Consider the following 19741-nt stretch of genomic DNA (forward strand, 5'->3'; position numbering starts at 1 on the left):
TTTTAGGTGTGTTATTTAAGCTTTCCATAATCAAGTACGGATATCAATAGAAACAAAAGCATAGGGTTACTGTGATTGTTCAAAGAAAAAATAGAGTGAAACATTCAGATTAGGGCCAGGTACATAATAAGCACTCAATAATTTTACATATTGTATCATTATTAGATATATATGAGGTATTCAAGAAGACATTCCAGAAATGAGACCGGCTACACAGATTTTATGTGAACAGTGTTTTGGCTTGGAGGTATAGATTCAGGAATTATCAGAACACAGTTATTTGAATGACAAAATAACAGCACTTCTAGAAGCACAAAATAATATAGAGACAAAAGAGAGATGGATCTTTGCTGGAAGATTAAAAATGGGCAATTAGAAAGTTAGGAGAAAAAGAGAATATATTATAACAACAGCAATGAAGGAATCTGTCAGAATGGATATGCTTCAAAAATAAAATCCTATATTTGACAAATGAAAATGGGCTGGAGAAAATCAAGGAGTCAAGGTAGATTTCAAGATGTTGTACAACCTGGTAAATGACAGTGCTATTTCTAAGGTTGGAGGAAAGATGAGGTTTGAGGTGGGAAAAATTAGGCATCACCAGTAAATGTTGATATAAAAGAGGATTTGATCACTTTTAGTTTTAAAAATAGAGAAAAGGAATAGGATATAACCAAGAAAAATATGCATGAGTGAGGATGAATTAGGAAAACGCAGAGAACATGTCACTGGAGCCAAAAGAAGAAGCAAGAAGAGTTACAGAGTAACAAATAATGTTGAAGATGAAGACCTTGGCATATGCCACCAGCAGCAGAGGGAACCAGGTAGGACCAGAGTCAAGCCAAGGTGGCTTAATCTCATGTTCAAAGTTCTCAGAAGGAATGTGTATATGTGTAATACAAAGTGATAAAATTAAATTCTGCTGGTTAAAATCAAAACCTAAAATAAGACAAACACTAAAACACATGATGTAATGAAGCCTAGCATAATGTTTTTTGAACAGTCTTGTTCTTGATCAAAAAGAATAATGAGTATGATCTGTGGCAAACTCTCTGGGTCATATATACTTATTTGTACAAGCAGGTTATTCTCTTCAAATATCAGCTTCCTTAGCTATAAAATAAACCATACTTCATTATGTCAAAATTTGAGTGCTTTTTTTTTTTTTTGTATCAAAGAAATTCTGGTTTTAAACCATAAAATACATCAGATGTCCTGATTACAACTGATTAATGAGTATTGCACAGTATGTATACTGATTTATCTACTGATATCATTTAAAATATATATGTTTAAATGCACCTAAAACATAAACACCAACAACTAAAAAACAGGTTTACAGTTAGGGTGTAAGTGAAAAGCACTTTTGGCCGGGTGTGGGAGCTCACGCCTGTCCCAGCACTTTGGAAGGCCGAGGTTGGTAGATCACCTGAGGTCAGGAGTTTGAGACCAGCCTGACCAACATGGTGAAAGCCTGTCTCTACTAACAATACAAAATTAGCTGGGTGTGGTGGCGCATGCCTGTAATTCCAGCTACTCGGGAGGCTGAGGCAGAAGAATCTCCTGAAGCCAGGAGGTGGAGGTTGCAGGGAGCTGAGATCGCACCATTGCACTCCAGCCTCGGCAACAAGAGGGAAACTCCATCTCAAAATCAAATCAAATCAAATCAAATAAAACAAAATAAGCACTTTCTTTTTTCTTTTTTCTACATTTATCAGCACTTAGATTCTTAGTCACCAGTTTTTGACAGACTAAACAAGATAAGCTAAGAGTCATGACCTGAGCTGGTATCATGAAATATTTTTGAAAAGCATTTTCCACTAAAGAACTGCACATTTTTATTTCTTCTGATGAGTTTTCACCCTTGAATTAGAAAATTCATAATTTTACTATGATGCTTTGACAATTTATTACTACTATTACTTCTATGTTCATCATCTTTTTGTACTTTTCAGACTTAGAAACATGAACATTTTATGTTCCTGCTGTTACATGAAATATTGTCAGCTAATATTTTAGTTTTATTTATCTTTGTTTTGTTAATCAGTCATAGGCCAATTTTCTGCTAAACTGATTTTCATCTGTCTCTTGGTATAACACAATGTTGTTGATCATGCAGTTTTCTCAATTAGACATGCTGTGCATCTCTATCCCATTGCGTTTCACCTCATTTGTATACACTTAAAATTTTAGAGATAATTATTAATCAAAACACAGTTATTTTGCTTTCAGTAGCAAACAAGAAATGAGACCATGTTGCTATGATTTTTCTCCAACTAGAGTTGAAGAAATGGTCAGACCATTCTTCTTTATTAACATTAGTGTATATACCATAACAATAATATATTGTTTACTTAGTGACCACAGCTATTTCCCTTATGAAATAAAAGATATTCATTATTCAGATACCATAACTTTGTTAAATGTTTTCTTTTCATGTATGTTTGTGTTGAAAACACTTATGATATATGAGAGTAAATCTAAGAAAGTAGTTTATAAAACATATTTTATCTTACTAAATTCTGAATATAGTATGTTTCTGTTCTATAGCTATTGCATTATAAGATTATGACATTAAAGTCAAACAAAGACAACTGGGATCTAATTAAACTACAGAGCATCTGCACAGTAAAAGAAAATATCAACAGAGCACATAGACAACCTACAGAACGGAAGAAAGAAGATACTTGCAAACTATGCAGCTGACAAAGGCCTAATATCCAGAATCTATAGGAAACTTAAACAAATCAACAAGCAAAAAATAAACAACCTTATTAATAAAATGCACAAAACTTTTCAAAAGGGAACATAAAAGTGGGCAAGAAACATATAAAAAATGTTCAGCATCACCAGTTATCAGAGAAATTCAAATCAAAACCACAGTGAGATACTATCTCATACCAGTCAGAAAGGCTATTACTAAATAGTCAAAAAACAGCAGGTGCTAGTGAGGCTGCAGAGAAAAGGGAATGCTTATACACTGTTGTTTGGAATGCAAATTAGTCCAGCCACTGTGGAAAGCAGTCTGGACTTTTTTCAAAAAAATTAAGACAGGACAACCATTTGACCAAGCAATCCCATTACTGTAGACATATCCAAAAGAAAATATGTTATTCTACCAAAAAGACATGCACTCATATGTTCGTTGATGCACTATTCACAATTTCAGACATTTGGAATCACTCCAGGTACCTATCAATAGTAGATTGGATAAAGGAACTGTGATACATACATACCATGGGATGCTATGAAGCCATCAAAAAGAATAAAATAATATCCTTTGCAGCAACATGAATGGAGTTGTAGGCCATTATCCTAAGTAAATTGACACAGGAACAGAAAAATCCAATACTTCATAGTCTCACTTGTAAATGGGAGCTAGGCATTGAACAAACATATATTTATACATAAATACAGAAACAATAGAGACAACTAGAGGGTGAAGGGAGGGGGTAGGTTAAAAAACTACCCATCAGGTAGTGTGCTAACTATCTTGGTGATGGGATTTGTACTGCAAACCTCAGCATCATGCAATATTCCCATGCAGCAAATCTGCACATATACTTTCTATATTTAAAATATGAGTTGAACTTTTAAAAAAAATGTAAAGTAAATGAAAATATAATAAGCAATTTCAGTGGCTTGACACAAAGTAATAGAATGTTGGACTTTATTCTACTCCAAAAATGCATTTATTATGTTCTTCATGATAATGAAAAAAGAATTGAAGGAGATATATTAATTATGAGATGCTTTAAGGAAATAAAACCATAATATAGTAACATACTTGGATATTTCCTCAAATGAATCAACTATTTAAAACTATTAGAAAATTAGAAAACTTTAAATTTGACTGTGTAGTTGATGGTATTATTGGATTGTTCTCATCTACAAACAGGTAGTAAACATTAGGGCTCTCCTATTAAAAGGATGCCTTTCTTAAGAAATACATCTTTGATTAATTATTTTTGGATGTATGGATAAAAATCTGAGTTTTCCCAGAAATAATTCTCTATGAGTAACATAACTGTGGATGCAAATGAAATAAAACAGTCATTTGTTGATAATTACTTGTTGAAGCTGCTGATGCATTCACAGCCTTTATTATACTTTTCTTCTTTTTACTATATTTTTGAAAATTTCCATTATAGTTGCTTTCAAAATCTTTCCTTAAATCTATAATTTTATTTTTGCAATGTTTTCCAATGTTAGGTGAGGAAGAAGAGAACCATATTGACAACAGCATATAAGGATAATTATTTTTCCGGTATGATTTAATCAATGAAACAGAAATAATAACTATCAGATGAATGTATTATAAAAGTAATGTATTAGAAATGAAAATATTAGATTTCCATAATTGTGATCAGAATGATTGTGCACTTGTGACACATGATAGATCCACAAAAATATTATTGGAATTAACTACAAAACTTAGGAAACAAATACATGCTAAACAACCAATCAGAAGGAAAAAGATTTGCTATCTATTGATAATATTATCACAAATACTAGTATTTGTGAAAGTTAATTTTCAATAAATTAAAATAAACAAAAAAGATAAGAATACAAATTGCCATAATCCCAGAATCCAGAAATACTTATTCCTAATATTTTCACTAATGTATTTTCACATTTTTCAACTTTTTCCATACATTTACTATTTTGTTGCATAATCACAATAATGTATATGTATGCCTACTTTTAACAGTTAAAATTATAAAGTAAGTTATAAAATAAATATTTGCTTATGCCAGTTTTGTAGGTTTGAATTCTATGTGCCATAATATTTCACAGAGCCTTTTTTAGATATTGATATTATTGTGTATGCATAATATGTTCCTTTTGACCAAATATATATTTTCAAACACTTGAAAATTTATTCATTAATTTTCATTGCAATAGTTAATTTGATAAAAATGTCAAATCTCTTGGAAAATAATGTGATATTATTATACTGATAATTTGGTCATACTATTGTCAAGAAAAATATTTAAGATGAGACTATCTAGTTGAATAAAACTATATTTAAATTCAGACCTGTAAATCTCAGTGCTTTGGGAGGTATAGGCAGGAGAATCCCTTGAAGCCAGGAGCCCGAGGCCAGCTGCGGCAGCACAGCAAAAGCCTGCCTGTTAATTTTTTTTTTTTTTTGATTAGCCAGTTGTAGTGGTGCATGCCTGTAGTCCAAGGTATTTGGGAGGCTGAGGTAGGAGGATTGCTTGATACCAGGAGTTTGAGGTAGCAGTAAGCTATGATAGCACCACTGCACTCCAGCCTGGGAGAGAGGAAAGGAGTTTATTAAACTACTTAAATACTTAGGGACCCTGCCTCTAAAAATTAAGTAAATTAATTTAGCCTATTTTTCTACCATTTAATAATTCAATATTTTTATGACGTCTTACTTGTGGACTTTTTTCCCAGTGACATATTATTTAGAGTCAATTGATTTAACAGATGCAAAAAAAGGTTATTGAAGAAAAATTAGTTTTTTGTAACACCAAAAACAATTTCTTGTATCAGTTTCTTATACAATTTGGTGAAAATTAATTATTGAACATGAGACAAAAACTAACTCTAGCACAGTTTGAATTAGTCAATTCTAAGTTCTACCTCTAGCCTGCTGGATATTAACCTTTCTGTGATACAGGTACTTCCACAGGTATGTGATTATCGTTTTATCTGCCTTCTGCCTACAGTTGAATTGTACACTAACCTTCCCTTATTCTCATATCAAGGTGATAACATTGTTCCAGATAGGTTTGGGTTACATAATGTGGTGGTTAATTTTATGTGTCAATTTGACTAGGTCACAGAGTACACAGATATTTGGTCAAATATTACTCTGGGTTTTTCTGTGTTTGTTTTTGGATAAGATTAACATTTAAATGAATATACTGAGTAAAGCAGATTGTCCCCTTAATATTGGTGAGTCTGATTTGATTGGTTGGAGGCCTAAATAGAAGAGAAAGGCCAATCCCTGCCTCCCACCATTCAACTAAAAGAGAACTCTTCTTGCCTGATGGGCTTTGAACTGGAACACTTGTTTTTTTCACACTAGAACTGAAATATTGACTATTCCTGGATCTCCAGGCTGCCAGTCTTTGGACTAGAATGGCACCATCAATTCTCCAAGTTGCTGACTTATCCTGAAGATCTTGGGACTTGCCTGCCTTCATGATCACATGGGCTAATTCCTTATAATTTATCATTCAATTATCTATCTATACATCTATCCATCTATGTACTTATTTACAAAGCAATATACAAATAATTGAAATTTACTGCTCAAATTCTGCACGTATACTGAGAAAAGGTGGATGCAATAAAGAAACTGTAATAATGTGTGGCTTACCCAGAGTGAGACACAGTCAGAAATGGTTTTTATAAAAATTAAATCTACATAGTCAGAAACCCATATATGTGTACTCCATAGATTATTAATATGAATTCTTTCAATCATTTACATATTCATGTTAAAATACTTTGTATTGATTACTACATTACTCAGCTTCTGTTAAGTATTAAATGATCATCCCCCAAAATCAGACATACGCAACATTAGGCATTTATTCCTTGTTCTTGGGTCTACCTGTTGGTTTGGGCAGTTTGGCCACATTTCAGCTCCATACATAGCTGCCAAGAGCATGTTCTTATAGAAGATGTGAAGAGGGCACAGAGGATTCATCCTCTCCCTAAATGTCATAGATAGGTAGGTAGGTAGATAGATAGATAGATAGATAGATAGATAGATAGATAGATAGATAGATAGATAGATAGATAAAGATTACAGATAAATAATATATAGGGGTTCCATGTAACTTGTGGTGTGAGGTCTAAAATTAAATATGTGCTGCCTTGACATTTGGTAAAATGAGGAGGGCCTCAAATGACCTAATTGGCAAAATTCCTGCCTGCTCTGCTCTTGCAGATGACACCTAGTCAAAGAAACTTCCTTATCTCAGAGAACAGGCATACTTTCTGCTTATCTCTCAGTAGTGGGTTTCAGTTTCCTGTTAGCCTTCAGAATTATGCAAACAACACAAGGACTTCCCCACAAGGAAACCAAAAGTCGCTCTACTCTAGATTCTACAAAGCCTGCCTCCCCCAGTACCTGGTTGTTCATTCCATTCCCAAATGCAACTGCCAAATATGGCATGGGTTGTCCTCCTCCACTGGACTGTGAGTGTAAGTGACTAATGAACTGCTGTCCATTTCATCTGTCCAGTGTTAAGAGTCATTTGTTCAGCCATCTTCATAATCCTAAGGCAGAAATTCCTCCCTTATTAATGGGGTTAATAGGACACAATAAAAATATAACATGAAAAATAGATTGGTAAAAGCATGAATTGAAATGCTTAGGCATTGAGGGCCTTTTCTAGATTTTGTTCTGACAGTGCACATGTTGCAGCATATTCATAAACAATATTAACATGAGGCAAGTAACAGAGAGAAACAGATCTGAAGGTTTATAATTTCAGTTATTGCATTTTAAAATAATAATATACCTCAACATTGCTTCTCACCATTCCCCCTTAAATTTTCTCACCTGCCCTAGTTCTCTTTTCGAGGGAATAAGTCCATACTTTTTCTTGTAATAAAATTAATAAAAGCTAATAATATTTCTAATGTGTATTTAAATAATGGTTCGCAGCCAGTTTATTCAAAAATCACATTTTTACTAACTTAACCATAGTTTTGGAAAGTATGCAATTTTTTACCATCTGGCAAAAAAACCTGTCTTCATTAATTTTGACATTAATAGTGATTTTTAATAAAACTTCTCTGAGTTGTAAGCTAGAAAATGATGAACACTTGAGGCTCTATTGTATGTATATATACTTTTTTAACCTAGTAACTCAAATAGTGTTTAATGTGTTATAATGCACATAGAATTTATCTAGAGCTGGTATAAATAGCAAGGTACAAATAAGATTTATCATGTTTCCATATCATTTTAAGTATTTTTTGGCTATCATGAGTATTTATAAATAAGTGAAAAGATTATTATTATTTGCAACTCTGTACAAGTTTCACTGCTGAAAAGCTGAGACTGTATAAACCTGTCTAAAATCTGTACTATTCCAAAATCTTGTAGATGCAAAGTTATTTTATTTAAAAAAGTATATATATATTGGGTTATCCTGAACTTCAGACTTCTGTATCAGTATTATCACCTAGAATTCTATTAGTGTTTCCATTTTGGTCTAAAGCATCATTATCTCTTTCCAGTATTGTTTCAATAGCCTCCTAAACTGATCTCACTACATCTTCTCTACACTCCCTAGAAACTTTTCTTCATCCCGCTGCTATATTAATTTCCTTTTGAATATGCATAATTTTGTGGCACTCTTCTAATCAAAATTATCCAATAACCTGCTATCTCAGAGAGAAAAACAAAGTGTATATATATGTGGTTTTCAAATTTGACTCTACATTCAGTCACCAGGGATTTTTAAATTTGTTATGGCTAAACCTTAGCCCAGATCAACTGAATCAGAATTTGTGGAGTTGGTAACCAAGCAGTGGTACTTTCATAGTGATTTTAATGGGCAACTGGGGCTGATAACCACTGACAATTTTGTTCTAGCTCCTACTTCTCTGTAACTTTATCTAGCACATTCTTTCTTGCCAACTCTACTGCAGTCACATGGCCTGATGGATAGTCTTCAAACTGCTACTGCCATTAGATAAGGAAGGATCTCCTTTTCTGAACTGGATATTTTAAATGGTTCTACTCGGCCTTCCTGTAGCAATACTCTTCCCCTAAATGGGAGTCTTTGGAGACAGAGAATGTACCAATGCACATACCCATTCTAGAATATGCTACAAACACCTGGAATCCCATAATTCCCTATCAGAAAGATTCTAATCCTACCTCCAGGGCCTACACAAGCCTCTTCTCTGGACCATCTTCACAAGTGTGGTTGCCCGGAGTGGCCAAAGGCTGTGTTCATTGGGAAGTGAATAAGAGATTGGACATGCAATAAATTCCCACAAACACATGTGACCCTTTGTGGTGTGATACAAAAGCCTAGGGTGGAAAAAGAAAAGAGGTGAACCTCAGTCTGGTGTCCCACTTTGAGGGCTTGCCCTTCTCACAATGGTATATGCTCCTGTGCGGAATTTCAGAGTCCCAAATTCCAGGTCATTATAAAGGTTTAATTGTCAAATATAGATTATAATGATTTGTTAACTTGATTTATAGTTTTAAAGTATTTAAATATATGGTTTATAAACTCTATTTGTACTTTGGTCCATGACCCTACAAATGTTAAGAATGGGCGATCTTGAACACGTGAAGCATGATCTTGTCTTGAGGACTTTGCGCTTTTGTTCCCTCTGTGGGAAAGTCTACCTCCCAGAGTTCTTCATGGCATTGTATCTCACTTTAAATCTCTGTTTAAATATGATTTTGCCTATGAGGTCTTTTCTAACGCTCTTGTTTTGAATGATAATTCACCTCCTCTCCAAATTCTAACATGTTCTGTTCTCTAAAGTTTGCAGTGTATTTCTCCAAAAGCTTATCATTGTTGTGTCCTCTGGTGAAAATATTATCCTATGGAAACAAACACCTGTATTTTGCAGAGCCCCAAATTCTAGGAATTTGAGAAAGAAAAGCAAAATGTCACGATTGAATACAGGAGTTAATAGAAATGACTCTCATTTTCACCCTTTGATTTCTGGACAGTTAATTTTGAATAGGAGAAGAACATAAAAACTATATAGTGGTTTCTGATATGAAGCATATACCGTATTATGAAGGGCATTATTTCAGTCTGCAAGGTGTTTGCTGCCCAGCTGGTACCATAACTAAGTAGTCAGAAACAGCTAACCTATCGTGCTCTCAGGCTACCTGCTTCAGTGTAGTGAGGGAAATGGTAAGACTAGTTATGTCAACAAGTATGAGCTCATTGCCTAACCTTGTTTGTTATAAAATAACTTCCATGTTCAAAAGGAATGATGTGAAGAATATGCAGGGGGTCATTAATGTATTTGATAAGTCCATAGATGATGAGTTTGACTAAAGCATTTTGGATAGGAAAGTTAAATTAATAACCAGAGTATCTCTTCTAGAGAGGACAAAGCACTGCCCTTTTCACAATGAAAGCTGTTCAATGTAATCAGCATGCCAGTATCCCCCTGGGGAATGGCACAGTATTAGAGCTTAGTATTGATCTCTGCTGTTGGCATGTTGGTCACTCACCCATAGTTAGCCAGATCAAGCTGGCTGTCAAAGCCCCATATTACTGAGCACAGCATAACATCCATCCCTGCTGATATAACCACTAAGTTCCTATGCCCACTGGGCTACAACAGAGATATCTGGGCAGAGACTGATTTGCATCCACAGAACAGTTCCACTTGTCCAAATGGGTTTTAAGATTGCCATCTGCTGAAATGCTTTTTGGCTTTCCTTCATATGGAACACGAATATCATTATATTTTGTGCCCATTCAGAGGAAGTTTATCTACATAATTCTTCCCAGAATTCCTTGTCACCAGTTTCCCAATTGTGTTCCTTCCACATCCCTGATCATCCAACCAGATAATTTGCCACTTGTCATGAATGACTTTAGATCATTACATCTCACATTTTCTTCTTCTTGGTAAAATGAACAATCAGGTGTACTGCTCAAAATTCTGTCCACTGGACAGATTTTCCTTTATCATTATTTTTAAATGTTTTTCCAGTATGAGGCTAAAACTTTGTAGCTCTCCACATTCAGGTAGTATCAACATATTATGTAGAATCATTTATAAATGAGCTAGAGTATTTGTTTCGGTCTAATGGACATAAGAAACCACAGCAAGTATTGAAAGTGAGGAAGCAATTTAACAGGCATATGAACAATGGACGTGTGGACCACTTTCTAAGATGCCTTATCTGAGCCTTCAGGACTTACTTGAACTCAGTCTCATACATAACAATTTTGCTTGATGATGAAGTGCTGCTGTGCTCACCTAATTTTATGGTTCAGTCAGTCAGACAACAACCTTTTCATGATGTTCACATGATAAATTTGTTGTTAATGGTCAAGCATTCAGTCTCTACTCAGGCTCTGTAACATGCCCAGATCTTTTTCTTAAAATGAGAATAGTTATCCCTAGAGGGTGGTGTAATTTTGTTAAAATCTTTAGAGTTGCATTATGATTATCTGCACATGCCTGCCAAGTGCTCTGTACAGCATACCTGGTTGTCATAGATATGTCAAGAAAAATTGGATCTGCTGAGTTATATGGCCAAGTGGCAGAGCAGTTTGCAAGCAACCTGGACCTGCTGAAGAGCCTGTTCTTGATTGGAGCCACACTCCAAACTAGTAGCTTCTCACGTTACTTGATAAAAGTTTTGGATTAGCGAGCCTAAGTGAGGTATTTGTCACTTAGTAAATCTAAAAATCTCAACAAACATCATGACTCTTAATTTAAGGAGGGGACAGTTGCAGCAACTTGTCTTTAATTGAGAAATTGTATCTTACATTGTCCCAGGCTGCTAAATCACTACAAAGCATGATGAAAAAAAAAAAAAAAACTAACTAAACTAAAAATCCATGTAGATGGCCTGTAAGCAATAAGAATAAATGAAATTTGAACATGCATTTTTCTCTTACTGCTTTGAAGCCTCCAACTTTGATAATGTGCATGACCTACAATAGAGTTGATGCAATTTACCATGGAACTTCAAAAGCACTTGGCCAAGTACTTGAAGATGCTGAAGACAGAGACCTAGTGGGAGCACCAGGTGCTGCAGATCCAACTACTTCCTCATGCCAACAAGATAATCTGGCAGACTTGTACAATGTGAGCCATCTGAAACCATACCTAACTTTACATCAAATTTCTGAGTTTAAACATAGGCTGCTGCTGCTTCACTTCCACCTTCTAAATCTTGCATAAATTTATTTTGTGGCCAACACTACACTAGAACCTTAAAGGAAAGGGAATTTGAAATTACATAATTCCAGTTTAACTAAATTTATACAAGACAACATCACAGTAATTATTGCCATCTTAATTTCCTCTTCCTTTAGTAGCCAGAATCTAGGTAATTATTTTGAAGTCATACTCATGTTTCAAAATTTAACAAGATGTGCTATGTCTTTTCCAACTGTAACTCAAATATTGACACCGAACTCTTCTTTCAAGGTAGTTAAGTGATAGCTCATCTAGACTTGTAAGTGCACCCAAGGTAACTTAAAGAATAATTCATACATATAAAAATCAGATCAAATTATTAAATATTTAAAAATTCTGACAAAATACTCATGAAGTATTTTATAATTTATCAAAATACATTGCTTTACACGTTTCTTGGTGCATGAACCTCTTAAAAATGAATATATAGTCTATGTCATTTTATCAGTTTACGGAATATATTTCTACATTCTTTCAACACATCTATTAATTGACTACCAGATGACTGGAACATAGTGCAATGTTTATAATAGTAATCAAGGTAGGCAAGTCCCAATTGTAAAATAATTAGTATTCTGGAAGATAAAGGGGAGGGAGGATACAAAAAACCAGGTAATAAAAAGTAAAATTACTATACTATACCTCAAGTGAAGTTTTATGAGGTAAAGAAAACAGAGTACTGTGGGAGAGAAATATAAGTCTATCTAAAGGCAGTTACTTTGGTTAGATAGAATTTGAATTGGAAAAGCAATAAGAAGAAGGTGATCACTGTAGGAAAATCTAAGGTAAGAGATCTAAGATAAGAGTGCTCCAGCAAGATACTAAGGAAGGGGAGCAAGCTTGGCATGTTGTAGGAGAAAAATATAAACAAAAAACAATGGAGTGTCTGGATCATAATGAGAAAGGGAAGAGTGTTGCTGGATGAAGTCAGAAAAACAGCTGGACTCAGAATATGTAGCATTTTATAGGCTATGGTAAATAATCAATATTTATTATCTTTCACAGCCTTGAATTTTTGAAGTGTAAAGACCAGATGTTTTGCAGAATGCCCCTCTCATTGGGCTTATTTGATGTATCCTCATGATTAGATTTAGGTTATGCATAGGGATGCCAAGGAGGTAATATTGTGCCCTTCTTAGTGAATCATATCAAGAGTCATGATGTCTCCAACTTGCCATCGGATGGCTCCAAAAACAATCAGTGTAGTGGCGGAGGGAGAGGAGAAAGAAGGTTGGGAGGAGGAGATAACAGAGAGGAGTGATAAAACAAATGGATAGAAACATTAAAAAAGTTACCATTCGTATATCCTTTGCTTAGGTATGAATGTTCTTTGTTCTATTCTTCTAACTTTTATGTAATTTTGAAATTATATCAAAATAAAAATTACCCAAAGTAATAAATAAATAAATAAGATTGATTATCTAAATGTGATATGGAGACAATTATTTTTAGTATGGGAATTGTATGATATAAATTACATCTTAAAAATACCTTCTCTTTTATGAACAGAATAGCCCCTTTAAACGTGGTCAAGTGTAGAGACAGGGAAATTAATCAGGAGACCGTAATGATAGCCAATGTAAGAAGTAATGGTGACTTTAACTGGATTTTATTCCTAAAGATAGAAAGAAGTGGCTATAAGATATGTTGGAAGTAGAAAAATAGGGCTTATTACTATAATGAATTTAGAGTTATGTGAGGTAATAACCAATCAAGAACCTTCTTGGTTTCAATCATGAGCAAATGTGTAAAATGTTTTATCATTTACTGAGATTAAAAGCCTGGATTAGGAAAAGTTTTGACAAGGAGTTTAAGGGGATGGAAATTATGAGCTATGTTTTGAAAATGTAAAATGTGATATTACTATATAATACCCAAGTAAAGATATGGATAATTTGAACAATATAAATATTTTGTGAGCCCAAAAAAGTCAAATGTCATCAATTTCACATGGTTCCATCACCTAATATTACGTAGTTGTGTATATGAATCTGCAGTTCAGAGAAAAGCTCAGATTTAGAGAGAGATTTGGGAAGCATTGGAATATTTATGTTATTTAAAGCTAAAAAACTGGATGTGATCACATAGGAAAAATGTAAGTAAAAAATGACTTTATAGGTGAGCTCACAATGTGATATTTATAAATAAAAATTGAGGCTGAACACAGTGGCTCCTACCTGTGCCTTCCCCAAATTTTGGGAAGCCAGGATGGGAGGATTACTTGAACTCAGGAGTTCAAGACAAGCTTGGGTGACATAGGGAGATCCTGTGTCTACAAAAAAAGAAAAACGAACAAAAAAAAAAATTAGTCAGGTAGGCCTAGCTTGTAGGGAGGCTGAGGTGGAAAGATTGCTGGAGTCCAGGAGTTGAAGGCTGCAGTGAGCTATGATTGTTCCACTGCACTTCAGCCTGGGTGATAGAGTGAGACACTATCTCAAGAAGAAAAGAATGGATTGAGAAAACAAGTACAACAGGAAAATTCAGAAAAAGCAGATGAAGCGATTAAAATTATTTGTACTTTCTTGAACAAAATATTAAAACTATTTTTCAGTTTGATCTTTTGGCATTGCTGTGTTTCATTCCCTGTCACATAAATAAGTAAATACAAGTTTCTGAGTCACTGTGAGTCTGTAAAGTTGGCTCTTGATTTAATAGAGAATCTTAGCAAACCTTTTCAAATTTCACAACCCTAGGACTTACCTAACTGCAATATTCAATATTTTATATGCTGCTCCAACTTCTACCAACTGTCCTATAAACTACTAACAGTTTAAGATAGACTCAAAAAGATATACACAACCATAATACTTTCTTATGTTTTATTGTGCAATAAATTTGACATAGATGTTCCAAACCCATATTTACTTGATAAATGGTGCAATGTAAACTGATAATTTCCACTTTCTCTTCTCTTTCTCTTCTCTTTTCATCAACAGATTGTTGACTTTTTTATCTTATATTCAGGAGCTCCATCAAGGACAAGTATATACTTGCTATATACATCAAAGCAGCATTTTTCAAATTCTACTACTCGGTAGCAAAACCAGAAATGTAACATGAAAATGAAAATAGCTTACTAGATGATATAAAATTGCTCCTAGGATAAATCTGGAGGACCAGGCTGAAAAAAAAATAAGGAAGAACAAGGTAACTATCCAGTAGACGACAGACTGCTGAAACAGACTGGCTAGATGCTACTCTGAATATTAATGTTTCTGGAAACAGCCCTGTCACCACTCAGGAATGCTACTCTTGGAAATTTGACTCTTTTAACTTGAATAACTTCAAATTTTCTTGAATAGCTTTCACTCTCCCTTAACATTCAATGCCTAAGAAAGAAACATGTGAATTCAAGCTCAACCCAAGTTTATATGTCTATGAGCTATTAGGGTGTGAATGTAGGATGGGGCCCTGCCTGCCCCAAGTTCCACCATCACACTAGGGATTCCTTCACAATTTAAGGGATATTTACACGATGGATAATTAACAAATAGCAAATATCTACTATAACCAAAATTATACATGCAATCTTCTTTTATTTAGAAAAAAAGATCCTATATGACATAATACAAATATTTATTGTACAACTGAAACAAATTTCATTTTCAAGGGAAAATTGCCTAAAATTTCAGTAATTTTTGCATCCAATTCTATGTTTGAATTCTCTAGAAAATACTTACCGCTTTTTACAGGAGGAAATTTGTTACAATATAAATATAAGTGCAAACACTAGCCAAGATTTAAAAATGGATAAAGGCTCTAGTTTTTGTGTTTATGGCACATAATTTACAAATTACCTCCTCTATCACCCATTTCAAATTCTTCTGGCTTTGAGACAGCAATCTCAACCTGACAGAGTTCTCTACCTAATTGTATGATCCAAACTTACGTTAATGAAATATCTGTGACTTTGGTGTTCCTGCCTCTACAGATTACAGTAACATTTAGGCCTCCGTGCTGTTGTGCTAGTGGGTGCAGTAGGGGGTCATCTGAATTCTATACATATTCTTCCCTCCATTATGTAATATTTACCTATTTGGGTGGTGAGGATTGATCATCCCAGTCAGTATAAATATCCCCTTTTGACTTAATCATATGAAAAGCTACATTGGCCAGAGGCAATCTCATCTAACTCAACGTGGCTCATCTTGGAAGCATTCTTCAGAGTTCAGACTTTCAAATGAGCAAAGCCACAAATCATGGGGGATAAGAATAGACTTTTTTCCCAAGTATGTATTTAGGTGTAATTCAACTTCTGTCCTTTGTCTCCTACTGCATTCTGCTTATGGGAGGACATTTTTCAAAGATTGGTTGTTAGTTCAAAACACATTTTATAGTCTCCAGGACGACATTATAACTATTCAAGTTTCAGGCTTACGTGTTGGGGAATGGAGAGAAATATATTAAATATTTAGAGCTCATCAAGTTGACTAGTGTTATGTAGTCCCTCTGGCTGCTTTGAACAGCAGGTGGAACAGAGGCCCTATAAATAACTGAGCAGTGACCAAAAGGAAATGTCATAGAATAATATAAGCTATGCTTATTTATAAAATGGCTTTAGGCGGATTTTTTCACCTAGAGCCCTGATGGGCTTATTAAAGGACGCTTTTAAGAAATGTATTCTAGTTCTCAAATACTAAGTAATGTGGGCTTATCTTGATCATGTATGTGGCTGCCTGCCTCTGAGATAACCTCCATTGGTCTCCACCTCCTAGTATTGATACCATTGTACAGTCCATTCCCACCTTGTACTATGGTTGATCTATGTGGCCAGTAGAATATGACAGATTGATGGTATGTTGCTTCTGTGATTGAGTTATAAAATATATTGTGACCTCCATCTGGGTCCCTCTTTTTGTTTTTGTAATTTCAATAGCTATAGGAGTACAAGTGGTTTTGGGCGACATGGATGAATTACATAGTGATGAGGCCTGGGCTTTTAGAGTATCCATTACCTGAATAGAGTACATTGTACCTTATAGGTGATTTTTCATCCTTCATCCACCTCACACCTTCCCTCATTCTGAGTCTCCAATTTCTGTTATACCTCTCTGCATGCCTTTGTGTATCCATAGCTTAGCTCTGACTTTTAAGTAAGAACATGTAGTATTGCATTTTCCATTTCTGAGTTACTTTGCTTATGATAATGGCATCCAGTTCCATACAAGTTGCTGAAAAAAACTCACTATTTTATTCTTGTTTATGACTGAGTATTTTTCCATGTTGTATATATACCACATTTTCTTTATCCACTCATCGGCTGATGACCATTTAGGTTGATTCCACATCTTTGCAATTGTGAAATCTGCTGCAATAAACATATGCATGCAGGTGTCTTTTTAAAATTGTGACTGCTTTTCTTTTGGGTACAAAACCAAAACTAATAAATGGGACCTAATTAAACTAAAAAGATTCTGCACAGCAAAAGAAATATTGAATAAACAGTCTACAGAATTTGAAAAAAAAATTTCACAAACTTTACATCCAACAAAGAATATCCACTATCTACAAGGAAGTCAAACAAATCAACCAGAAAAAAATCAAATAATCCCATTAAAAAGTGGGTAAATGACAACAACAGACATTTCTCAAAAGAAGATATACAAATGGCCAACAAATACGAAAAAAAATGCTCAATATCACTAATCATAAGGGAAATAAAAATTAAAACCTCAATGAGTTACCACCTTACTCCATTATGGGTATTGGGCATTATTAAAAAATAAAAAACAATAGATGTTGGTGTAGCCGTAGTGACAAGGGAATGTTTATACACTGTTGTGGGTATGTGAATTAGTATCTCACTTTTTTAAGTGACTTATCAGGGAGAAGTCAGCTGCAAGGGAGCATAGCTTTATGTTGAGACTCATGTGATAATCAGCTGGGACTTTCTGCCAGTGACCATAAAAGTGAGCTACCTTGGAAGCAGATCCGTCAGTCTCTGTCAACTTTCAGATGACTGCACTTTGACTGACAGCTTTACTAAAATCTTATAAAAGATCCTGAATCAGGATCAGCTATATAAACCACTACTGAATTTCTGATCTCAAAAACTATGTGAGATAATAAATGCTTGTTGTTTTAAGCTGCTATTAATAATTTTTAGAGCAATTTACACAGGAATAGAAAATTTAGTCTGTTTAGAAGGTTGTCTTAAAAACATTAAAGAGCTATATTAATAACCGTTACTAGAAGCCCATAGTCCTTCTTATGATTTTGGACTATTGCCATAGAATCTTTGGGATGTCAGTTTAACATAAGATATAATTTTTGTACTACTCAACAGACATAATTAAATATCAAGCCCATTAACCAAAGAAAGTGGGATACATTTTTTTTCCAACAGAAATTTTGGTATGCCACGGCAAGAAAAACATTAAAGCATAATTAAGATATCTTAGTGTAAACAGATGTTTTAGAAAACACACAGTAGGAAAACGAAAACAGTGAAACAATTTTTGAAGTTAAGATAACTGGTTAAAAATCGAGTTTCTTAGACAAATAAACAAGGAGTCCATCTTTCATGACAAACAAGAAGGCTCGCTTTGTGCTCAGCATTGCCGGCATGATTTATTATAAGGAGAATATTTTAGCCCTGTGGAATTATCTTCAATTGTACATCAGCTAGATGAAGAACAGAGGATGAGAATGGCAGAAGGAGGAGTTTTAGAGAAGAAACTAGAAACACATTATTACCGCAGCCTCCTGGAAATATAAGTGACAGTTTTTTTGCTTTTGTTTTTGTTTTTTCTCTATTCAAGTTATAAGCAATGCCTTGAAAATTTGGGGTTTAGACCTAATCTTGTTCAATAGTCCAGAGTATCAAAGGCTCAGGATCGACCCTATAAATGCAAGATAATTTATATGCAATTATAAATTATACTTGTTTACAGTTAGAAAGTTAGGAAAACAAAGTTTAATTCAAAAACTTTCTTGACGGTTTCAGACTTAACATCAGATAAATACCTTGCACTTTTCTCAGCTCAATTACAACAGGAATGTTATTCTATATTTCTTGTTAAGGATGATCTGCCAGATTGTGAGGCCAACCAACTCCTGCAGATGATTAGGGTCCAATAAATTCATGGGCCAAAACTTACTGCAGAAGACTTAGATAAATTAACAGCAAAGGTTCCATAAAACAGACCTGGAATGAGTTTTGGAGGCAAATGATGAATCAGAAATGTTAGATGATGAGGAGGATTTGCAGAGGGCTCTGGGACTAAGTCACCAAATAATTGACCTGGAAGATGAAGAAGCAGATCTCTGCAGAGCTATTCAGCTAAATATGCAAGGCAGTTCCAGAAATTTATCTCAAGATATTCCATAGACCTCAGGGACAAATCTCACTTCAAAAGAGCTTTGGAAGAGAAGAGAAACCTGTTTGAAAAGCAGCAGCAGCAGCAGCAGCAGGTAAATTCACCAGGACAAATTTCATATCCATGTGAAAGGCTGACCACAAGTTCAGGAGCATTTGGAAGTGATCTAGGTGATATGAGTGAATAAGCCATGTTTCAGGCAGCTGTGACCATGTCTTTAGAAACTGTTGGATATAATTTGAAAACAGAAGGAAAAAATATCATTCAACAATAATTTAGGCTGGATGTGGTGGATCGCATCTGTAATACTGGCATTTTGGGAGGCCAAGGTGGAAGGATCGCTTGAGGCCAGGAGTTCGAGACCAGCCTGGCCAACATGGCGAAACCCCATCTCTACTAAAAATACAAAAAAACTAGCCAGTTGTGGTGGTGCACGCATGAAGTAATAGCTACTCGGGAGAATGAGGCATGAGAATTGCTTGAACCCCAGGCACAGAGGTTGCAGT

At 34.6% G+C, this 19741-nt stretch overlaps 1 pseudogene; it reads left to right on the forward strand.

Annotated features, from left to right (window-relative positions):
- The first annotated feature begins 688 nt into the window (after window positions 1-688).
- On the forward strand, window positions 689-19509 carry LOC100455664 (ataxin-3-like; annotated as a pseudogene).
- The last annotated feature ends 232 nt before the right edge of the window (window positions 19510-19741 follow it).

This window comes from Pongo abelii, chromosome 7 (assembly GCF_028885655.2).
Source record: "Pongo abelii isolate AG06213 chromosome 7, NHGRI_mPonAbe1-v2.0_pri, whole genome shotgun sequence".
Taxonomy (NCBI): domain Eukaryota; kingdom Metazoa; phylum Chordata; class Mammalia; order Primates; family Hominidae; genus Pongo; species Pongo abelii.